This window comes from Heterodontus francisci, chromosome 5 (genome assembly GCF_036365525.1).
Source record: "Heterodontus francisci isolate sHetFra1 chromosome 5, sHetFra1.hap1, whole genome shotgun sequence".
In the NCBI taxonomy this organism is placed as follows: domain Eukaryota; kingdom Metazoa; phylum Chordata; class Chondrichthyes; order Heterodontiformes; family Heterodontidae; genus Heterodontus; species Heterodontus francisci.
The window spans coordinates 87,931,919-87,957,508 of record NC_090375.1 but is presented as its reverse complement, the minus strand read 5'-3'; the positions used below and the strand labels follow the sequence as shown (position 1 = coordinate 87,957,508).

At 43.3% G+C, this 25,590-nt stretch overlaps 1 protein-coding gene across 4 annotated transcripts in view; it reads right to left on the bottom strand.

The window, feature by feature from the left end:
- trappc9 (trafficking protein particle complex subunit 9) overlaps positions 1–25,590 on the bottom strand; it is a 1,144,460-nt gene that overhangs the window by 40,341 nt on the left and 1,078,529 nt on the right. The gene's annotated exons all lie outside the window — the stretch shown is intronic.

Here is a 25,590-nt window from a genome sequence, read left to right as displayed (position 1 = left end):
TATCCTAGCAAATATTTATTCCTCAACCACTATCACTAAAAACAGGTTATCTGATCATTATCACATTGCTGTTTGCTGTGTGCAAATTGATGGCTGTGTTTCCTTCCTTACAACAGTGGCTAGACTTCAAAAGTACTTAATTGGCTCTAAACTGCTTTGGGACTTTGTGAGATCATGGAAGATGCGAAATAAATGCAGGTTTTTTCTTACTCTTTTCACACAAGTGCTAATTTTAGGAAAAAGGAAACAAAATCCTGTCCAATAGCACATTGAGTCTCAGTTCCCTTGGAGGCTGAAACTCCACACTCATCTGACCTTTCACACAACTGATTTCTTGCATTTTGAGATTATGTTTTCGCTGCTCTACTCAAATTTGTACTTTTAAATTAAACAATAGCCCAAGAGACACAGGACAGAATAGCAATCCAAGAACTGCTAATCATACCTGTTTTGTAGTCAATTAATTACCCATTACTGGGTCACATGAACAGCAAAGGCAGCAAGTAACTTAAAACAGTTCCGAGTAATTAGCAACTAAAAGTAATTTAAAATAAACTGGAACTCAAAATGCAGTCAAGTATGTGAGATTTTAATAGAACCATAGAAAGGTTTTGGCACAGAAAGAGGCCGTTCAGCCCATTGTGTCTGCGCCAGCTGAAAAAAACTGCCGCCCAATCTAATCCCACCATCCAGCAACTGGTCCGTAATCTTGCCGGTTACAGCACCTAAGGTGCAGGTCCAGGTACCTTTTAAATGAGTTGAGGGTTTCTGCCTTCACCACCGACCCGGGCAGTGAATTCCAGACACCCACCACCCTCTGGGTGAAAACGTTTTTCCTCATGTCCCCTCTCATCCTTCTACCAATCACCTTAAATCTGTGCCCCCTGGTAATTGACCTCTCCTCTAGGGGAAACAGGACTTTCCTGTCTACTCTACCTAGGCCCTTCATAATTTTGTACACCTCAATTAAGTCCTCAGCCTCCTCTGTTCTAAGGAAAACAACCCTAGCCTAACCAATCTTTCTTTATAGCTACAATTTTCAAGCCCTGGCAACATTCTTGTAAATATGCTCTGTACTCTCTCCACAGCAATTACGTCGTTCTGTAATCTGGTGGCCAGAACTGTACGCAATACTCCAGCTGTGGCCTAACCAGCATTACATCCCTGCTTTTGTATTCTGTACCTCAGCCAAAAAAGGAAAGCATTCCATATGTCTTCTTCACCAATTTATCTACCTGTCCTGCCACCTTCAGGGACCTGTGGACATGCACTCCAAGGGGTCTCACTTCTTCTACCCCTCTCAATATCCTCCCGTTCATTATGCATTCCCTTCCTTTGTTTGCCCTCTCCAAATGCATGACCTCACACTTCTCTAGATTGAATGCCATTTGCCACTTTTCCGTCCACTCAACCAAACCACTGATATTATTCTGGAGTCTACAGCTATCGTCTACACTATCAACTACATGGCCAATTTTTGTGTCATCTGCAAATTTCCCAATCATGCCTCCACATTTAAGTGCAAATCATTAATATACACCACAAACAGCAAGGGACCCATCACTGAGCCCTTTGGAACGGCACTGGAAACTGCCTTCCATTCACAAAAACATCCTTCGACCATTACCCTTTGTTTCCAGTCACTGAGCCAATTTTGGATCCAACTCACCACATTCCACTGTATCCCATGGGCTTTCACTTTTCTGACCAGTCTGCCATTTGGGACCTTGTCAAGTGCCTTACTAAAATCCATGTAGACAACATCCACTGCACTACCCTCATCGATCCTCCTTGTTAGTTCCTCAAAAAATTCAATTAAGTTAGTAAGACAGGACCTTCCTTTAACAAATCCATGCTGACTATCCCTGTTAATCTGTGCCCATCTAAGTGACAGTTTATCCTATCTCTCAGAATTGATTCTAATAATTTGCCCACCACCGAGGTCAGACTGACTGGCCTATAATTATTTTGTCTATGCCTCACCCCTTTTTAAACAACATTTGCAGACCTCCAAAACTCTGGTACCTCACCTGCATCTAGTGAGGATTTGAAGATGATCCTCAGAGCATCCGCTATTTCCTCCCTAGCTTCCTTTAACAGCCTGGGATCCAAATCATCCGGCTCTGGTGATTTATCCACTTTCAAGGATGTCAGACCCTCTTAGTACTTCCTCTCTCATTATGTTTATCGTATCTAATATTTCACACTCTTCCTTTTTAACTACAATGTCTGCATCATCCTTCTTCTTTGTGAAGACAGAGACAAAGTACTCATTAAGAACCCTGCCCACATCTTCTGCATTCACGCATAAGTTACCTTAAGAAAAACAAATATGTAGGCAATTTTCTGAGTGCAAAAGCATTAGGGCAATAATAGTTGGGGATTTCAACTACCTGATAGGCCCTACCCTTTACTTAGTTATCCTCTTGCTCTTAATGTACTGATAAAACATCTTTGGTTTTCCTTGATTTTACCTGCCAATATTTTTTCATGTCCTCTCTTTGCTTTCCTAATTTCCTTTTTTACTTCACCCCTGCACTTTCTATACTCCTCTAGGCTTTCTAAAGTATTAAGTCTTTTGTGACTGTCATAAGCTTCCCTTTTTCTGCTTTATCTTACCCTGTATAAGAAAGTAACATAAGAAATAGGAGCAGGAGGTGGTCATTCAGCTCCTCAAGCCTGCCCCGCCATTCAATAAGACCATGGCTGATCTGCCCCAGACCTCAACTCTTCTTTCATGCCAGCTCCTCATAGCCCTCAATTCCCCGATAGTTCAAAAATCTATCTACCTCCTCTTTAAATACTTTCAGTGATCTAGCCTCCACAACTCTCAGGGTGGAGAATTCCAGAAATTCAGTACCCTCTGAGAGAAGAAATTCATTTGCATCTCAGTTTTAAATGAGTGTCCCCTTATTCTGTAACTATGTCCCCTAGTTCGAGATTCCCCCACGAGTGGAAACATCTTCTTAACATCTACCCTGTCAAGCCTCCTCAGAATCTTGTATGTTTCAATAAGAGCACCCCTCATTCTTCTAAACTCCAATGAATAAAGGCCTAACCTGTTTAGCCGTTCTTGATAAGTCAACTCCTTCATCCCAGGAATCAGCCTAGTGAATCTCTTTTGAACTGCCTCCAATGCCAGTATATCCTTTCTTAAATATGGGGACCAAAACTGTACACAGTACTCCAGGTGCGGCCTCACCAACACCCTGTACAGTTGTAACAAGACTTACCTATTTTTAAACTCCAACCCCCTAGCAATAAAGGCCAAAATTCCATTTGTCTTCTTAATTACTTACTGCACCTGCATGCTAACTTATTGTGTTTCATGCACAAGAACACCCAGATCTCTCTGTGCTGCACCTTTGGAGTCTCTTTCCATTTAAATAATAGTCTGCCTTTAGATTCTTCCTACCAAAGTGCATGACCTCACACTTTCCTACATTAAACTCCATCTACCAAGTTTTTGTCCACTCACTCAACCTATCTACATCCCCTTGCAGATTCCTTATGTCCTCATCACAACATGCCCTCCCACCTATTTTTGTACCGTCAGCAAATATGGATATATTGCACTCTGCCCCCTCCTCCAAGTCATTAATATAGATAGTAAATAATTGAGACCCCAGGACTGATCCTTCTGGCACTCCACTAGTTACGTCTTTCCAACCTGAAAAAGTCCCATTAATCGCGACACTCTGTCTTCTGTGAGTTAACCAATCCTCAATCCATGCTAATACATTACCCCCAATACCGTGAGCTCCCATCTTGTGCAATAATCTTTTATGTGGCACCTTATGGAATGCCTTCTGGAAATCCAAATACACTACATCTACCAGTTCCCCTTTATCAACTATGCTTGTTAGATCCTCAAAGAACTCCAGCAAATTTGTCAAACATGATTTCCCTTTCACAAAGCCATGTTGATTCTGTTTGATTGCGTTAAGGTTTTCTAAATGTCCTGCTATTTCTTCCTCAATAATTGACTCTAGCATTTTCCCAATGATCGATGTTAGGCTGACTGGCCTATAGTTTCAAGCTTTTTGTCTCCCTCCCTTCTTGAACAGGGGCATCACATTAGCGGTTTTCCAATCCTCTGGGACCCTCCCGGAATCCAGTGAGTTCTGGAATATTTTAACCAATGCCTCCACCATCTCTGCAGCCACTTCCTTTAAAACCCTTGGATGCAGGTCATCCGGTCCTGGCAACTTGTCTGTCTTTAGTCCCATTAGTTTGACAAATACTTTGTCCCACGTGATAGAGACTGTTACAAGATCTTTCCTTCCATTAGCTCCTTGCTTATCTGATATCTGTGGGATGTTTATGGTGTCCTCCACTGTCAAAACCGATGCAAAATACTGGTTTAAATTATCTGCCATTTCCCTGTTCCCCGTTATCAATTCTCCAATCGCATCCTCCAAGGGTCCCATGCTCACTTTAGCTACTCTCTTTCTTTTTATATACCTGTAGAAGCTCTTGCTGTTTGTTTTTATATTTCTTGCCAATTGACTTTCATAATCAATTTTCTCCCTCTTTATTAGCTTTTTAGTCATCCGCTGCTGGTACCTAAAAAATTCCCAATCCTCTGGCCTACCACGAGTTGTCGCCGCTTTGTATGCCTTAGTTTTTGAATGGATACTGTCCTTGACTGCCTTTGTTAACCATGGGTGGTTCATCCTTCTCATCGAGTCCTTTTTTTTGACTGGGATAAGTTTTTGCTGAGCATTAGGAAATATCTGCTTAAATGTCTGCCATTGTTCATCCACTCACCTTCCCCTTAGTCTATTTTGCCAGCCCGCTTTAGACAACTCTTTCTTCATACCTCCGTAATTGCCCTTATTTAAGTTGAGGACACTGGTTTGAGACCCGAGTTGCTCGCCCTCAAACTGAATTTGAAATTCTACCATGTTGTGATCGCTACCCCCTAGAGGATCTTTAACTACGATATCTCTTATTAATCCTACCTCACTACACATTACTAGATCTAAAATAGCCTGTTCCCGGGTAGGTTCTGCAATGTATTGCTCTAAGTAACAATCCCTGATGCACTCTACAAATTCATCTTCCATGTTACCTTTGCCAATCTGATTTCTGCAGTCAATATGCAGATTAAAATCACCCATGATAATTATCGCGCCCTTCTTACACACCTCCATTATTTCCCGATTAATACTTTGTCCTACAGTGAGGCAACTCTTCGGGGGCCTATAGACGACTCCCACCCATGACTTTTTCCCCTTGTTATGCCTTATTTCCACCCAAACTGATTCCACATCACGATCTATTGCACCTATATCCCTACTCACCACCGCACTGATACCTTCCTTTATTAACAAAGCTACCCCACCTCCTTTTCCTTTTTGCCTATTTTTCGAGAACATCAAATACCCTTGAATATTGATTTCTCAGTCTTGGTCATCTTGCAACCACGTCTCTGTAATAGCCATCAAGTCATATTCATTTATTTCTATTTGTGTCGTCAACTCATCTATCTTGTTACAAATGCTGTGTGCATTCAGATAAAGAGCCTTAAGCTTTGACTTTTTGCCATTATTACTCATTCTGGTTATAATTTCTGTTGCACACTTCTGCTTATATTTTCTGCCCCTTCCGGTCACACTATGATTACCATTCGTCTCTTCACTACCCTGCACCTCTGCTCTCTCATTTCTTTTTGATTTTTTAATTCCCTTCAATTGAACCCTTCCCCCCACTAATTAGTTTAAAGTCCTATCTACAACCCTAGTTATACGATTCGCCACGACACTAGTCCCAGCATGGTTCAAATGAAGCCTGTCACAACGGAACAGCTCTCTCCTTCCCCAGTACTGGTGCCAGTGCCCCATGAATTGGAACCCATTTCTCCCACACCAATCTTTGAGCCACATGTTTACCTCTCTAATCTTATTTCCCCTATGCCAATTTGCCTATGGCTCAGGTAGTAATCCAGAGATTATTGCCTTTGAGGTTCTGCTTTTTAATTTAGCCCCAAGTTGCTCATAGTCCCTCAGCAGAACCTCTGTCCTAGCCCTACGTGGACCACGACAATGGGATCCTTCCCCTGCCACTCCAAGTTCCTCTCCAGCCCAGAAGAAATGCCCTTAACCTTGGCACCAGGTAGGCAACACAGCCTTCGGGACTCCCTGTCTTTGCTGCAGAGAACAGTATCTATTCCCCTAACTACGCTATCCCCTATTACTACTACATTTCTCTTTTCTTGCCCCCAATTGAATGGTGCTCTGAACCACGGTGCTGTGGTCAGTTCGCTCATCCTCCGTGCAGTCTGTGCCTCGCCCACACCGGGAGCAAGAACCTCGTACCTATTGGATAAGGGCACTGGCTGAGGCTCCTCCAAAGCTAATTTCTGGATCCCCATACCTGCCTCTCTCGCAGTCACACCCTCCTGTCCCTGACCACAGTCCAAATTTGATGGAATTAATCTAAGGGGTGTGACTGTCTCCTGAAACACAGTGTCCAGGTAACTCACCCCTTCCCTGATGTGTCGCAATGTCTGCAGCTTGGACTCCAGCTCATCAACTCTGAGCCGAAGGTCCTCGAGCAGCCAACACTTGCTGCAGACGTGGCCACCGTGGATCGCACCAGCGTCCACCAGCTCCTACATACTACAGCTGCAACACATCGCCTGCCCAGCCATCTCTATTCTATCTAATAATTAATTTGGATGTTAAATACTTGGATATTTGATGCTGTGTTTGATTTAAATTAAATTAAAAGTACCTGTTTAAATCAATTGTAATTAATACTTCTAGTCCTGCTCTGTGTTTACACTTTTATTATAACACTTACTGTTACACGACCATGATTGAAAAAATTTTAATTACCCAGCTCCGAATTTGAACCAATACCCTCCCTGCTGGTCCCTCTCTCTCTCGCTCTCTCTACATACACACACACACACACATATATATATACAAGACTACACCTTCTTCTGGCAGGGCAGGGATCCTGAAGAACCAAGACAGCATGGAGTGGGCTTCGCCATCAGAAACTCCTTGCTCAGCATGATAGAGCCTCCCTCAAATGGCTCGGAACGCATACTGTCCATCCGACTGCTCGCCACCTCTGGTCCAGTACACCTACTCAGCATCTATGATCCAACACTCTGCTCCCCACCTGAAGCTAAAGATCAGTTCTACGAGGAACTCCATAACATCATTAGCAGCATCCCCAACACCGAACACCTATTCCTGCTGGGGGACTTTAATGCCAGGGTTGGGGCCGACCATGACTCATGGCCCTCCTGCCTTGGGCGCTATGGCGTTGGAAGGATGAATGAGAACGGGCAGAGACTGCTTGAGTTGTGTACCTATCATAACCTCTGCATCACCAACTCATTCTTTCACACTAAACCCTGTCACCAGGTTTCATGAAGGCACCCAAGATCGCGTCGTTGGCACCAGCTAGACCTCATTGTCACAAGGCGAGCCGCCTTAAACAGTGTTCAAATCACACGCAGCTTCCACAGTGCGGACTGCGACACCGACCACTCCCTGGTATGCAGCAAGGTTAGACTCAGACCAAAGAAGTTGCATCATTCCAAGCAGAAGGGCCACCCGCGTATCAACACGAGCAGAATTTCTCACCCACAGCTTTTACAAAAATTTCTAAATTCATTTGTAACAGCCGTTCAAAACACTCCCACAGGGGATGCTGAGATCAAGTGGGCCCACATCAGAGACGCCATCTATGAGTCAGCTTTGACCACCTCCGGCAGAAATGCAGACTGGTTACAATCTCATAATGAAGAGCTGGAACCTGTCATAGCCGCTAAGCGCATTGCACTGTTGAACTACAAGAAAGCCCCCAGCGAGTTAACATCCGCAGCACTTAAAGCAGCCAGAAGCACTGCACAAAGAACAGCCAGGCGCTGCGCAAACGACTACTGGCAAAACCTATGCAGTCATATTCAGCTGGCCTCAGACACCAGAAACACCATGTATGATGGCATTAAGAGAGCTCTTGGGCCAACCATCAAGATCGCCCCCCCTCAAATCTAAATCAGGGGACATAATCACTGACCAACGCAAACAAATGGACCGCTGGGTTGAGCACTACCTAGAACTGTACTCCAGGGAGAATGTTGTCACTGAGACTGCCCTCAATGCAGCCCAGCCTCTACCAGTCATGGATGAGCTGGACATACAGCCAACCAAATCAGAACTCAGTGATGCCATTGATTCTCTAGCCAGCGGAAAAGCCCCTGGGAAGGACAGCATTACCCCTGAAATAATCAAGAGTGCCAAGCCTGCTCTACTCTCAGCACTACACGAACTGCTATGCCTGTGCTGGGACGAGGGAGCAGTACCCCAGGACATGCGCGATGCCAATATCATCACCCTCTATAAAAACAAAGGTGACCGCGGTGACTGCAACAACTACCGTGGAATCTCCCTGCTCAGCATAGTGGGGAAAGTCTTTGCTCGAGTCGCTCTAAACAGGCTCCAGAAGCTGGCCGAGCGCGTCTACCCTGAGGCACAGTGTGGCTTTCGTGCAGAGAGATCGACCGTTGACATGCTGTTCTCCCTTCGTCAGATACAGGAGAAATGCCGTGAACAATAGATGCCCCTCTACATTGCTTTCATTGATCTCACCAAAGCCTTTGACCTCGTCAGCGGACGTGGTCTCTTCAGACTACTAGAAAAGATTGGATGTCCACCAAAGCTACTTAGTATTATCACCTCATTCCATGACAATATCAAAGGCACAATTCAACATGGTGGCTCCTCATCAGAGCCCTTTCCTATCCTGAGTGGCGTGAAACAGGGCTGTGTTCTCGCACCCACACTTTTTGGGATTTTCTTCTCCCTGCTGCTTTCACATGCGTTCAAGTCCTCTGGAGAAGGAATTTTCCTCCACACAAGATCAGGGGGCAGGTTGTTCAACCTTGCCAGTCTAAGAGCAAAGTCCAAAGTACGGAAAGTCCTCATCAGGGAACTCCTATTTGCTGACGATGCTGCTTTAACATCTCACACTGAAGAGTGCCTGCAGAGTCTCATCGACAGGTTTGCGGCTGCCTGCAATGAATTTGACCTAACCATCAGCCTCAAGAAAAAGAACATCATGGGGCACGACGTCAGAAATGCTCCATCCATCAATATTGGCGACCACGCTCTGGAAGTGGTTCAAGAGTGCACCTACCTAGACTCAACTATCACCAGTAACCTGTCTCTAGATGCAGAAATCAACAAGCGCATGGGAAAGGCTTCCACTGCTATGTCCAGACTGGCCAAGAGAGTGTGGGAAAATGGGGCACTGACACGGAACACAAAAGTCCGAGTGTATCAAGCCTGTGTCCTCAGCACCTTGCTCTGTGGCAGCGAGGCCCAGACAACGTATGTCAGCCAAGAGCGACGTCTCAATTCATTCCATCTTCGCTGCCTCCGGAGAATACTTGGCATCAGGTGGCAGGACCGTATCTCCAACACAGAAGTCCTCGAGGCGGCCAACATCCCCAGCTTATACACACTACTGAGTCAGCGGCGCTTGAGATGGCTTGGCCATGTGAGTCTCATGGAAGATGGCAGGATCCCCAAAGACAAATTGTACAGCGAGCTCGCCACTGGTATCAGACCCACCGGCCGTCCATGTCTCCGCTTTAAAGATGTCTGCAAACGCGACATGAAATCCTGTGACATTGATCACAAGTCGTGGGAGTCAGTTGCCAGTGTTCGCCAGAGCTGGCGGGCAGCCATAAAGGCGGGGCTAAATTGTGGCGAGTCGAAGAGACTTAGTAGTTGGCAGGAAAAAGGACAGAGGCGCAAGGGGAGAGCCAACTGTGTAACAGCCCCGACAAACAAATTTTTCTGCAGCACCTGTGGAAGAGCCTGTCACTCTAGAATTGGCCTTTATAGCCACTCCAGGCGCTGCTCCACACACCACTGACCACCTCCACGCGCTTACCCATTGTCTCTCGAGAGAAGGAGGCCATAGTATATATATATATATATATGATAAATTATAAAATCCGCCTTAACTTTTATACTAATGAATTGATCAAGTCTTATCTTATATTTGATTAACTTAGATTAAATTAAAAGCTTACCAGTATACTCACCCCGGCCTACTTTCTGTTTCCCCGCGCTCTCTGTTGATTCCGACATCACTTTTTGACTTTTGATTTGCCTCCAAACCTCCCGCTCCATTCCCGCTGCTTCTTTCCGAATCTCCGAGGTTCTGGCGCGCTTTGTAAATGCTCTCCTCTCCCGCTGCTTCTCTCCAAATCTCCGAGGTTCTGGTGTGCTTTTTAAATGCTCTCCTCTCCCGCTGCTTCTCTCCAGGGGCTCTAGATTTGGCAGTACCAGCCTTTCTCTTTGTGGGGACATGTCTACACTGTGTCCGTGGAATCTCGTTTTTGAATGCATCCCACTGGTTTGCCACTGATTTTCCTTCAAGTAGCTGTCTCCAGACCATTTTCGCCAGATCGCCTCTCAGCTTCGTAAAATTTGCCTTCCCCCAATTTAGAACTTTTACTCCTGTTCTATCCTTGTCCTTTTCCATAATAATGCTAAATCTAACTGCATGATGGTCACTATCTCCAAAATGGTCACCCACTGCTACTTCAGCCACTTTCCCAGCTTTATTTCCTAGGAATTGCACCCCCGCTCATTGGGCTTGTTATATGCTGGCTAAAAACATTCTCGTGAACGCAGTTCAAGAATTTTGTGCCCTTCACACTCTTTGTATCCCAGTTGATATTAGGGTATTTGAAATCCCTAACTATTATTGCCTTGTTATTTTTGCACTCAGAAGATTGCCTACAAAGTTGTTCTTCTGTCTCCCTCTCACTATTTGGGGGTCTATAGTACACTCCTAGTAGTGTGGCTGCCCCTTTTTTTTTTTATTTCTGAGCTCAACCCATATGACCTCATTTGATGATTCATTTAGCATATCATTCATCCTCACAGCTGTAATTGATTCTTTAACCAATAATGCTACACCCCTTCCTTTTTAATCCCCCTCTCTATCCTGCCTGAAAACTCTATATCCAGGGATGCAAAGCTGCCATTTGTGCCCCTCTTTAAGCCAAATAATACATATGTCACAATAAGGCTGAACTCCAAAATCTTCTGTCCTCTTTCACTCAACCTGTTTTGTACAGTTTGCATGTGTATATGAACAATTCCTGATAGCCGAATGAATTTTTCTATGTTTGGATGCCTCCCTACTAGTTGTGCTTGACCTGTTCATACTGCCTTTTGAGATGTTGAAATCCTTCGTGATTAGTACATTGCAACGTTCCCTATCTTATCTGCCCATCAGCTCACCATCTGCCATGTGCGATCATTTATAGCTGTTAGTAATCAATAATTTCCTAACATTATCTTTACCTAGATCTGTGCCTACTGTTTCAAGCTTACCCATTCCTCCTATAACTGCTGTATCATTCCTTATTTTTAAAAAATTATTTCATGGTATGTGGGCGTCACTGGTTAGGCCAGCATTTATTGCCCAACCCTAATTGCCTTTCAGAAGGTGGTGCTGAGCCACCTTCTTTTGAGTACAGGAGCAAGGATGTCTTACTGCTGTTATAGAGGGCCATGGTGAGACCACATCTGGAGTATTATGTGCAATTTTGGTCTCCTTATCAGAGGACAGACGTTCTTGCCATGGAGGGAGTGGAAAGAAGATTTACTAGGCTGATTCCTGGGATGGCAGGATTGACGTATGAGGGCAGATTGGGTCGACTCGGCCTATATTCACTAGAGTTTAGAAGAATGAGAGGAACAGCGATATAGTTCCAAGTCAGGATGGTGTTTGGCTTGGACGGGAACTTGCAGGTGGTGGAGTTCCCATGCATCTGCTGCCCTTGTCCTTCTAGGTTGTAGAAGTCATGGGTTAGGAAGGTGCTGTCGAGGGAGCCTTGGTGAGATGCTGCAGTGCATCTTGTAAATGGTACACACTGCTGCCACTGTGCGTCGGTGGTGGCAGTTGAATGTTGAAGGTGGTGGGTGGGGTCCCAAGCCAAAGCAGGCTGCTTTGTCCTGGATGGTGTTGAGCTTGAGTGTTGTTGGAGTTGCACTCATCCAGGCATTCCATCACAATCCTGTCTTGTGCCTTGTAGATGTTGGTCAGGTTTTGGGGAGTCAGTAGGTGAGTTACTCGCTGCAGAATTCCCAGCCTCTGACCTACTCTAAAGCACATTCTCCATTTTTGTTTGCAGGTCTGTCTCTGTGAAGCATTTATAGTTTCTCATTCTGGATCTTTGCCGTTCGCTGTTGAGATACATTTCTCAGATGCCAATGCTATCAATATTCTCCAACTCTAGTATTTTACTCCTAATGTTCCTTGTATTTATCTATATATATGTATATATAAAATTCAACCTCTCAAAACATTTGTATCCATATTTGATTTAATATTACCATTACTTTTTATTTTTGGTCTGTTTGTTTCACCCTTTTTTTCTGCTTCACTAACTTAAATTTTCCACCACTGTCCTTTTTACCCGAGCTGTGAAAGCACAGGTACTTGCTGGTTCAGGTGAAACTAATCCTGTTTCAACAGTTTTCCTCTCCCCTAAAATGTGTCCCACCTTCTAAGGAACTAAAATAACTTCCCAAAGTAGGGGACTACTTTGGGAATAGTGATCACAATTCCGTAAGTTTTAGAATACTCATGGACAAAGACGAGAGTGGTCCTAAAGGAAGAGTGCTAAATTGGGGGAAGGCCAACTATACCAAAATTCGGCAGGAGCTGGGGAATGTAGATTGGGAGCAGCTGTTTGAAGATAAATCCACATTTGATATGTGGGAGGCTTTTAAAGAGAGGTTGATTAGCGTGCAGGAGAGACATGTTCCTGTGAAAATGAGGGATAGAAATGGCAAGATTAGGGAACCATGGATGACAGGTGAAATTGTGAAACTAGCTAAGAGGAAAAAGGAAGCATACATAAGGTCTAGGCGGCTGAAGAAAGACGAAGCTTTGGAAGAATATCGGGAATGTAGGACCAATCTGAAACGAGGAATTAAGAGGGCTAAAAGGGGTCATGAAATATCTTTAGCAAACAGGGTTAAGGAAAATCCCAAAGCCTTTTATTCATATATAAGGAGCAAGAGGGTAACTAGAGAAAGGATTGGCCCACTCAAGGACAAAGGAGGAAAATTATGTGTGGAGTCAGAGAAAATGGGTGAGATTCTAAACTCGTACTTTGCATCGGTATTCACCGAGGAGAGGGGCATGACGGATGTTGAGGTTAGGGACAGATGTTTGATTACTCTAGGTCAAGTCGGCATAAGGAGGGAGGAAGTGTTGGGTATTCTAAAAGGCATTAAGGTGGACAAGTCCCCAGGTCCGGATGGGATCTATCCCAGGTTACTGAGGGAAGCGAGAGAGGAAATAGCTGGGGCCTTAACAGATATCTTTGCAGCATCCTTAAACACGGGTGAGGTCCCGGAGGACTGAAGAATTGCTAATGTTGTCCCCTTGTTTAAGAAGGGTAGCAGGGATAATCCAGGTAATTATAGACCGGTGAGCCTGACGTCAGTGGTAGGGAAGCTGCTGGAGAAGATACTGAGGGATAGGATCTATTCCCATTTGGAAGAAAATGGGCTTATCAGTGATAGGCAACATGGTTTTGTGCAGGGAAGGTCCTGTCTTACCAACTTAATAGAATTCTTTGAGGAAGTGACAAAGTTGATTAATGAGGGAAGGGCTGTAGATGTCAAATACATGGACTTCAGTAAGGCGTTTGATAAGGTTCCCCATGGTAGGTTGATGGAGCAAGTGAAGTCGCATGGGGTCCAGGGTGTACTAGCTACATGGATAAAGAACTGGCTGGGCAACAGGAGACAGAGAGTAGCAGTGGAAGGGAGTTTATCAAAATGGAGACGTGTGACCAGTGGTGTTCCACAGGGATCCGTGCTGGGACCACTGTTGTTTGTGATATACATCAATGATTTGGAGGAAAGTATAGGTGGTCTGATTAGCAAGTTTGCAGACGACACTAAGATTGGTGGAGTAGCAGATAGTGAAGGGGACTGTCAGAGAATACAGCAGAATATAGATAGATTGGAGAGTTGGTCAGAGAAATGGCAGATGGAGTTCAATCCGGGCAAATGCGAGGTGATGCATTTTGGAAGATCCAATTCAAGAGTGAACTATACAGTAAATGGAAAAGTCCTGGGGAAAATTGATGTACAGATTTGGGTGTTCAGGTCCATTGTTCCCTGAAGGTGGCAACGCAGGTCAATAGAGTGGTCAAGGAGACATACAGCATGCTTTCCTTCATCGGACGGGGTATTGAGTACAAGAGTTGGCAGGTCATGTTACGGTTGTATAAGACTTTGGTTCGGCCACATTTGGAATACTGCGTGCAGTTCTGGTCGCCACATTACCAAAAGGATGTAGATGCTTTGGAGAGGGTGCAGAGGAGGTTCACCAGGATGTTGCCTGGTATGGAGGGCGCTAGCTATGAAGAGAGGTTGAGTAGATTAGGATTATTTTCATTAGAAAGACGGAGGTTGAGGGGGGACCTGATTGAGGTGTACAAAATCATGAGAGGTATAGACACGGTGGATCGCAAGAAGATTTTTCCCAGAGTGGGGGATTCAATTACTAGGGGTCACGAGTTCAAAGTGAGAGGGGAAAGTTTAGGGGGGATATGCGTGGAAAGTTCTTTACGCAGAGGGTGGTGGGTGCCTGGAACGCGTTGCCAGCGGAGGTGGTAGACGTGGGCACGATAGCGTCTTTTAAGATGTATCTAGACAGATACATGAATGGGCAGGAAGCAAAGAGATACAGACCCTTAGAAAATAGGCGACAGGTTTAGAGGATTTGGATCGGCGCAGGCTTGGAGGGCCGAAGGGCCTGTTCCTGTGCTGTAATTTTCTTTGTTCTTTCCATTAATTCCACATTTTCAGCTAGTTTATAAATGTACCTGGCACCAGAAATGTAAAAACTGTTGAAAGATTACTGTCAATTATATTACATTGGAAAATGCATCCACAAATCAGATGTGTTTTTTAGAAGCAATCCACTGTATGTGTGAACATTTTGAGACAGACTGGCAGAGGTTTCTCCAACACAAACAAAATACTGTGGATGCCGGGAATCTGACACAAAAACTGAAAATGCTGGAAATACTCAGCAGGTCAGGCAGCATCTGTGCAGAGAAAAACAAAGTTAATGTTCCAGGTCTGTGACCTTTCATCAGAACTGGGAAAAGCTAGAAATGTAATAGGCTTTGAGCAAGTGAAAGGGGGAGGGAGGAAGACGAACACAAAGGAAGGTCTGCGATAAGGTGGGGGGCAGTACAGATTAAATGACAAAAGGTTTCATGCTACAAAGCCAAGTAAGTGGTAATGGGGTAAGTAAAGTAACAAAAGATGTATCTGGATGATGCGTAAATGGTAGGATAGCAGCTGTCCGAACAAAAAGTAAAAGGATTAAGAAAGAACCGGGGTTGGATTGGGGTGGGGAAAGAACCAGCAAAACAAAAACACAGTGCTGATGAAAGGTCACAGACCTGAAACATTGGGCTGGATTTTAAGAGGCTTGTCCTCTATTTGCAAGTGTGTATTGCGTGTGCATGCTAGCCTGGGCGTGTCGTATATCTGTAGGCGTTAACCGTATTAGAGTTTAAGTTTTAATAAAATTTCATCTTTCTTCTTTAAACCTCAGAAAACCTGTGTGAATTGGTTTCTTTGTCTTATAATTGGAAAGCCTTGGACAAGGATTCACAAAGGGGGAGCTCAAAACACAGTGTTTAAAATTAAATCGTGTTACAATAAGACCAGGTAAAGGCAGCAAAAGACCCCTAGACACATTTCTCACCTGGTCGTAACAATATTCACAGTAAAAAAAAATTAACACTCATATGAGTGGAAATATAACAAAAAGGATCACACATTAGGATAATGAAGAGACAGAGGGATAATTTTGTAAGAAAGCACTCATGATTTATTCTGCCACATGTCTGACATGATTTCTTCAGAGGAATGACCGTCTCCTGTCAAGCCCGGCCTGTTCTTGGAATAAAAAAGAACAAAAACTAAATCTATAGCAGTTCTATCATTCAACTGAAGAAACATTATCCCAAGACCGCTGACTAGGAATGCAATTAGGATCCACGCTTACCAAGTTGAACTACTGACTGAAATAATAAAAACATACTGCGCAACATAATATGGAAACTCAGCCTTTTTGTTCCATAAATACATATTGCAGTAGATCTTATAAGATGGATAGTGCTGGGACTACAGTGCTGGCTTGGCTTCTCATGTTGTGAGCTGAGCTTAAGCATGCTGACTGCATCTTCGCTATTTGAACATACAGTCTTATCTACTAAAGTTATGCCTCCACTGCAGTGAAATCTAAATTCCAAAAATCTTTTTATCTGGTGAAGTTATAGCGGATAGAAGATAAATAAAAACATTGTAGAGTTTTCAAGATGTTCTAACATTCTTTTGAATTTAATCTCTGCAAATATTATCTATCAATATTACACACACATGCTCAGAGACATAATGATGATTTTTCAGCCCTCATTAAAAAGGATTGCAATATTTTTCTCAACATCAAGGACATCTTGACCACTAGAAAAGCACAACTGAATGTTGCTTCTCAAACTGTGGTAAATTCTGCAAATGCTAGCAGTTATCCAATACCCTTCCTAATTGGTATTCTTGATGCGTGAGCCAATACAATGAGCTTCAGTAAGCTATTCAACCTTGACAATCAGTTCCACACGTGCACTTTCCAGCAGTGATTATTAAAAAGTGATATGAAGCAGAAACCCTATCTGGACTTGCCTCTATGTAGCCTGGAGACTGGCATCAACTGTATTCCCCCTACTATTGCTCCGGCTAAGATCAACAAATTCATCACAGAAAACCATTTCAAGCTGAAATAAAATCAAAACTTTGAATAGTGGAATTCTGAAATAAAAGAAAAAAATCTGGAATCATGCAGCAGGCCTATCAGCAACTAAAAGAGAAAAGACAAGACAATATTTTAAATGCAGACCCTTCACTGGAGTGAAGAGTTCTGAAGGATCTCTGTCTGTAAATCTGCCTTTTCTGCTGTCAACTTGTGGCAAATCCCAGTAATTTATGTTTTTATTTAAATTTACTTCTTTTCACATATGTGCTTAAAGAATGACCTTTTTTGTCAGTTTTTAAATTTTGTACAGCTGAGCGTTACTAGGACACCAAAAGTAAATAAAGACTATCCAACCAGTGCATTTTCTTTTTCAGGTACAGAAGAGTATAGCAACTTCCACAAACTAAGGTTGCCCTAAAGCACCTTCTAGCCAATGAAGCACTTTTGAAGTGTAGTCACTGTTATAATAATAACTGTTGCAAAATGGCAGCCAAATTATGCACAGCAAGGTCTCATTGACAGTAATGCGATAAGGGCTAGATAATTTATTTTTATGCTGTTGGTTGAGGGATAAATATTGGCCAGTACAGCGGGAAAGCTCCCTCGCTTTTCTTTGAAAACGTGCCATGGAATCCTTTAGGTCCACCTGAGAGGGTGGAAGGAGACTTGGTTGAACCTCTCATCCAAAAGGCGGCACTTTTGATATTGCTGCACTCTCTTAATACTGCACTGGAGTGTCAACCTAGATTTCGTGCTCAAGTCTCTGGAATGGGACTTGCATGCACAACCATCTAACTCAGAGGCGAGAGTGCTACCACTGACCATGGCTGACACTTAGTGATGTAATGTTACCAATGGTCTCCTGCACAATTGAACACCTTTTTATATATTACTCAGGACGTTTGATTGGATACCATCTCCAATGCAACACATGCTTACAAACCATCTGCTCACAGGTTCTTCACAATTAAAGAGCTAGCTAATATTGAAATACCAGACATTAGACATTATCCTGTATTTTAAATAGTCATAATTGCAGAAAGAAAAGCTAGAATGGCATTTATATAGTATCTTTCAAGACCTCAGGAGGTTCCAAAACTTCTTACAGTCAATGAAGCACTTTTGAAGTTTTTTTTGATTCTTTCATGGGATGTGGGCATCGCTGGCTAGGCATTCATTTACTGCCCAACCCTAATTGCCCTTGAGAAGGTGGTGTGAGCCGCCTTCATGAACTGCTGCAGTCCATGTAGTGTAGGTACACCCACAGTGCTGTTAGGAAGGGAGTTCCAGGATTGTGACCCAGCGACAGTGAAGGAACGGTGATATAGTTCCAAGTCAGGATGGTGAGTGAGTTGGAAGGAAACTTGCAGGTGGTCATGTTCCCATGCATTTGCTGCCCTTGTCCTTCTAGTTGGGAGAGGTCGTGGGTTTGGAAGGTGCTGTCTAAGGAGGCTTGACTGTTGTGACATTGTATTTGGTTTCACTTTGGACAGAGAGTTGGGATATGGACAATGGTTTGAAAAGACAGTTGGAGAAAACCTGTCAAGGGAGAAATACCCCAGCTCAGTCTGTTCCAGCTCTTTGAAGAATCCTGCCAGTTTTCCATCTCTTGGGAAGCTGAGAAGCAAGTGTAAGAGACTGCCTGACACCTGTTACTGCATTTTCCCTGGAAAGCCTGCCCAAACCGATCTTCAACGTCACCTGACTAGAACTGTTCTCGAAAGATCCCAGTGACAGCCGTCTCTACAAATTTAGGACACCAAGTATTTAGGCCAACATATTTTTGTTGTACTAGAGCTCTAAAGAGTAAATCTCTATTTTTCGGTTAACCTGTTTGCGTGCTTGTGAGGGGATAAGGTAAAAAGGGAACTTTTGTATTTCGATCTGTCTTTATGCTTTGCTTCATTGTTGGTTAATATTTGTTTTATAATAAACTTATAATTTTGTTGTTTATTAAAGAAACTTAGTTGGTGTGTTTTATTCTGAGATTAAAATAGAGTCTACGATTGACTGTATCAGTCAGTGGGAAAACACTGAAATATATGTTGTGACCTATGGTGAAGTGGAACTAGAATAAACAGTGCACACCTCCCGCCTCGGCCGTAACAGTGTTCCCATGTGTCTGCAGTTCTTGTCCTTCTAGTTGGTAAAGGTTGCAGGTTTGGAGGGTGCTGTTGAAGGAGCACTGGTGATTTGCTGCAGTGCATCTGGTAGATGGTATACACTGTTGCCACCGTGTGTTGACGGTGGAGGGAGTGAATGTTGAAGGTGGTGGATGGGGTGCCATCAGGTGGGCTGCTTTGTCCTGGATGGTGTCGAGCTTCTTGCGTGTTGTTGGAGTTGCACTCATCCAGGCAAGTGCAGAGTATTCCATCACACTCTTGACTTGTGCCTTGTAGATACTGGACAGGTTTTGGGGAGTCAGGAGGTGAGTTACTTGCAGCAGATTTCCAGCCTCTGACCTGCTCTTGTAGCCACAGTACTTATATGGCTGGTCCAGTTCAGTTTCTGGTCAATGGTAACCCTCAGGATATTGATAGTGGGGAATTCAGCGATGGTAATGCCATTGAATGTCAAGGGGAGATGATTGGATTCTCTCTTGTTGGAGATAGTCATTGCCTGGCACTTGTGTGGCGCGAATGTAACTTGCCACTTATCAGCCCAAGCCTGAATGTTATCCAGGTCTTGCTGCATATGGACACAAGACTGCTGCAGTATCTGAGGAGTAGCGAATGGTGAACATTGTGCAATCATCAGCAAACATCCCCACTTCTGACCTTATGATAGAGGGAATGTCATTAATGAAGTAGCTGAAGATAGTTACACCTAGGACACTACCCCGAGGAGCTCCTGCAGTGCTGTCCTGGGACTGAGATGATTGGCCTCCAACAATCACAACCATCTTCCTTTGTACTAGGTATGACTCCAACCAGTGGAGAGTTTTCCCCCGATTCCCATTGACTTCAATTTTGCTAGGGCTCCTTGAAAATAGCCACTGTTGTAATCTAGGAAATGCGGCAACCAATATGCGCACAAGATCCCAGAAACAGCAATGTGATGATGACCAGATAATCTACTTTAGGGGGTGGTTGGGGGTCAGAACACCAGGACGAATTCTCCACAGGTCTGGCAGCATCTGTGGAGAGAGAAGCAGAGTTAACGTTTCAGAAGGGTCACTGACCTAAAACGTTAGCTCTGCTTCTCTCTCCACAGATACTGCCAGACCTGCTGAATATTTCCAGTATTTCTCGTTTGTGTTTCAAATTTCCAGCATCTGCACTATTTTGCTTTTAGTATAGGAAGAATTTCCCTGCTCTTTTTCAAAATATTGCCGTGAGATCTTTTATGCCCACCTGAGAGGGCAGATGGTTGTATTTCTATGTGAGTGCAACATTACAGAGCTCGATTGAAAAAATACCTGACCAGCACTATAAATAGTCTTTCAAACAGCCTGATTAGGATTCGGGTTGTTTTGTCACTTTGTAAACCACAGACAACAATTTAACAGGTAATTTTGGCAGGGGATGTAATTTATCCCAAATTAAATCCATGTTGTTTAATTCACACTTCATTACCATTAACTCAGATCTATTTTAAACCACAAGCTTTTCTTCACTAATTTCTTTTCATTACTGCAGAAATGTGAGAAATTCTACATGGTAAAATTAATTCCCAGCTGTCGTGTGAGTAAAGGATATGTATGTATATTAGCTATATAACAAACTGAAAAAACAGTATGAAAGAATATATTTTATTATAGTTACTTATTAGATCGTTACATCTTTAACCCCTTCATAACCTTTGGCATGGCAATGAAAATTTTGTTACTTTGCATTTTTATTTTTGCACGTCTATCCAATAGCTTACACGGCTTGCCTTTATCATCTTCATCAGTCAGCATCCTCTGACCTCTTACGGATGCATTCACATCCACATTGCTAAAGCTGTCTCCAAGAAACATAGTTTCCTCTTCATCATAAGACTTTCCCCCCTCAGCAATGCTGCACTGTCTATAAAGCACAAATCTTTCTAAGAATTCAGTAGTGCTCCTATATCTTGGGAAGCTCATTTAACACCTTTATACAATATTACACAGGATACAAGAAAATACTGATTAAAATATTTCTCTCTTATCTTCTAGTCTCCAACCTCTCTGCACTGTAGGCTTTCTCACCTCTCCCTATTTTATTATTACTATCTCTCTTCTCTCTTTGGCCTCCTTGTCTCGAGAGACAATGGGTAAGCGCCTGGAGGTGGTCAGTGGTTTGTGGAGCAGTGCCTGGAGTGGCTATAAAGGCCAATATTAGAGTGGCAGACTGTTCCACAGGTGCTGCAGTAGAAATTGTTTGTCGGGGTAGTTACACATTTCTAAGAATTCAGTAGTGCTCCTATATCTTGGGAAGCTCATTTAACACCTTTATACAATATTACATAGGATACAAGAAAATACTGATTAAAATATTTCTCTCTTATCTTCTCGTCTCCAACCTCTCTGCACTGGAGGCTTTCTCACCTCTCCCTATTTTATTATTACTATAGTCATATATTAATAGTAATAAAAACAGAAAAAGCTGGAAACAAACAGCATGTCAGACAGCATATGTGAAGAGAGGAAGATGGGGTTCACCAGAGTTCTGACGCTGCTTGACTTGCTGCATGATTTCAGCATTTTTGGTTTTTATTTCAAACTTTAAAGTTACTCATTCTACTTTGGTGGCATCCTGCACGTCGATTGATTTCTCAATTGATGTAATTAATAGTGTTGCTCTTGGCACGGGTCCATGAGAAATGAAAAACATCATACCCTGTGTCCATAGAAAGCAAAGGTAGCTAGTTGGCTCAAATTTCATTCACTAAAGAAGCTCGTAACAGTGAAATTTTGTTATAGACAGGCCAGAGTTTATTACCCTTTTTACATTGGATATTCTGGAAATTCTAATGAGCAGTTCTGACCCATATGTGGATTCCAGTGCCAATTAATCAACCCTTGTGCTGCAATCCTCTCTTTGAATGTTGTTGATAAGGTTTCCCACGTACAGCAAAGCACAGAATCGGTACTGTTGCAAATGCAACTTGGGTGGTTTCTGTTCACCTTACAGAAAGCAGTGACAATGCTAGATTAGTCCATGCATACTGCTGCTACTCCTTCCAAAGTCTCAGAAGCTTTTCTTCCATTGTTTAGAGTCCATAGATGTTGTGCAGATAAAATGTGCAAGGTGATAGGCTGTCTTGATTACTCGGTTCTGCATTGTTTGTAGCATTTTAATCTACGGCTGACTTGCTGTACACCTCAATGTGTAGCCATATGCCAGGATTAGTTGGAAGTAGGCTTTGAAGTCTGAGGAAAGTTCTAGGGCTCACTCTCTGCCTTTTTCCATAGAAGATTCATACTTTCCTTCTGCTTCAACTTCTGAGCATTGCTCAGTATAGTGAGCTCTCAAATTTGTTTGAGGATGGAAGAAGCATGCCCAGTGAGGACAGCAGATAAGGATCAACTGAAAATTAAATTCCACAAACTCATTTCAGTTGGATCCTCACTAATGGATTGCTCTCCTTCCTTCACTTTTGCCTGGTGCAGGGTTCTGGCAAGGAACTCCAGGAGTAAATGATGGATCGTCCAAGTTCTCACTTTTCAAAGAAGCAAGCCACACACTTTTTAAAATATGACATGAAAATATACTCTTAAAGTTTGGAAACTTCAGTTACTTTAGCGCGCAGTGCACAAATCACAAAAGAATTAAGGAAAATAGAATGGATCAGAACAAATCTTGGCTACTTGCAACTGATGGAACCATCTGAAGCCTAATTAAAAAGTGAAAAATTACCAGCTGCGCATTTCATTTAAATTCAGGGGAAGATTTATAGTAGAGTAAAATAGGGTCCCAAGCCTCAAAAGTGCCAGGATTGAAGACTGCTTGAATTGTTACAGCATGCATTTTAGTCATAAAGTAGGTTTGTAAAAGACATTCCATAACTTCATTAATTAAAATCATGAATTAATAAAATGGTAACAATTGACAACAAACTTTTTGTACATTTTTGGGGGTCTCCATGTACAATAAACAGTTTATACAGCAATGCAGTATTTCATTCGTTTAGTTTAATATACGTCCTCGGGCTCTTTCAAATTAAAATACAGAATGTGAATTTGCATCTATGATATTAATTGGGAATTCTGCAACACCAAAAGGCAAAATTAGCAAGATAGTAAGTATACACTGCCAGTGCTGCAGAGGCCTTGGACCCAGGCTCAGCACTAGAACCCCAGACCTCAGGTAAGTGAGGTGGGGCCGCCGGGGCCAGGACGGGAGGCCCTGACGAGGGGTGGGTGGGGGTTGGTCTTAAAGTCCAGGGAGAGCGGGATCCTGGGAGGGGTATTATTTCCCGGCCGGGGCCCTCCTTGGGCCACAGATTGCCCAGGGAGGAGGGACCCACCCCTAAGCCCCCAGGGAGGGCACCTCATTTTACAAGCTGCCCTCCGCGCGTGGCAGAGATCCCAGCGGCGGGGGAAGAGGCAGTTAATAGACCATTTAAGGACCTCAATTGGCTTCTGGCCAGGAAGGCTGTCATCAGCCTATCACACCCCCAAGAAGATCACTTAGCGACAGGCCCTCTGCAATCCAGCCCACAGTTTGCCAACCTGAAAATGACCCATTTATCCCAACTCTCTGTTTTTTATTAGCTAGCCAATCCTCTATCCATGCTAATATATTACCTCCAACAGCATGTCCACTACCTAAATATCCACTCTAGACAATTTCAACATTTTCAGATGACACAAAACTTGGAAGTATTGTGAACTGTAAAGAGGATAGTGATAGACTTCAAGAGGACATAGACAGCTGCTGGAATGAATGGACACGTGGCAGATGAAATTTAATACAGAGAAGTGTGAAGTGATACAATTTGGAAGAAACAAGAAGGAGAGGGAGAGGCATTATAAATGAAAGGATACAACTCTAAAGGGAGCAGAGGGACCTGGGGGTATATGTGCACAAATTGTTGAAGGTGGCAGGGCAAGTTGAGAAAGTGCATATAAGGCATACAGGATCCTGGGCTTTAATAAGTAGAGGCATAGAGTACAAAAGCAAGGAAGTTATGGTGAACCTTTATGAAACAGTGTCCAATTCTGGGCACCATTCTTTAGGATGTGAAGGCATTAGAAAAGCTGCAGACAAGATTTACAAGAATGGTTCAAGGGATGTGGGACTTAAGTTATGAGGATAGACTGGAGAAGCTGGGGTTGTTCTTCTCAGAGGTGCAGGTTGAGAGGAGAATTGATGGAGGCATCCAAAATCATGAGGGGTCTAGACAGAGTAGAGAGAGAGAGACTCTGTTCCTACTAACAGAAGGGTCGAGAACCAAAGGACCTCAATTTAAGGTGATTGGCAAAAGACCCAAAGGTGGCATAACAAAAAACATTTTTACACATGAGTGGTTAGGATCCGGAATGCACCGCCTGAGAGTGTGGTGGAGACAGAATAATTCGTTGGTTTCAAAAGAATATTGGATAGTTATCTGAAGAAAAAAATTTGCAGGGCTACAGGGAAAAGGTGGGGGAGGGGACTAGCACAAACATGACAGGCTGAAACCATTCTACGAACTTATATATACATAAAAGCCTTTACAAGGTGCTTCACAGGAACATGGGAAAGCAAAAATTACAAAGCGAAATTGAGAGATGGAAGCATTTAGGCAGGGAATTCCAAAGCATTAGGGCTAGATGGCTGAAGGCACAGCTACCAACTGTGAGGAGAGGGGTTGGGGTGGAAAGGGATGTACAAAAAGCCACAGTTAAAGGAATTGGAAGTTGTGATAGGTTTATAGGATTACAGAGACAGGGAGGGGCAAAATCATGAAGGGGACCAGAAGATGATATAAGTTAGTGAGGACAGCGGTGATGGGTGGCGTGACTTGGTGCAGGATGAAATATGATAGCAGGGTTTTGGATGAGCTGAAGTTTACAAAGAGTGGAAGACGGGATGCTGAGAAGGAAAACATTGGAATCGTCGAGTCCAGAGCGGACAAAGGCAAGGATAAGATTTTCAACAGCAGATGGATTGAGGCAGGTGATGTTACAAAGGTGGAAGTATGCAGTCTTTCTGATAGAGAGGATCTGGGGCTGGTAGCTCAGCATGGAGTCAGCTGGTATGCTAAGGTTGCAAAAGATTTGGTGCAACCCAATATTCAAGATCCAAGCCTGCAGAAATGGAATGCTGACTTATTGCCATAATAAATCAAAATGTTAATTTGTAAACAAAGGGAGGATCAGTGTGTACTACCGCAAGCATTTCACGGGGTGATAGGATGATTCCTGGGCAACACTGGAGATGCTGACAATGAGACTGCTTGATCATGCATAATGCTGTAGCTTTCAAACAATGGAAAGAATCCAGGAGGGATGTCAGTCAGTGGTAAGTTTATCAGTTAACAAAGACTATAACCTACATTACAAAAGTGATTACACTTCAAAAGTAATTCATTAGCTGTAAAGCACTTTGATACATCCCTTGGCCATGAAAAGCGCTAGATAAACGCAAGTCTTTCTTTCCTTCTTATTCAATGTTGACACCTGGCCACAGGTTTGCCCATAGGTCTAAGGATCGGCCTACTTTTAAGTTCTTGGTGATTGACCGCTCAGTGGGCAAAACGCCCGTTGACATTCTTAAAGGGGCCTGTCTTGCTCTCTCTTCAAGAGATACCAAAACGGCACCACAGTTCCAAATAGCTTGTAAGAGATAGGCTAGATTT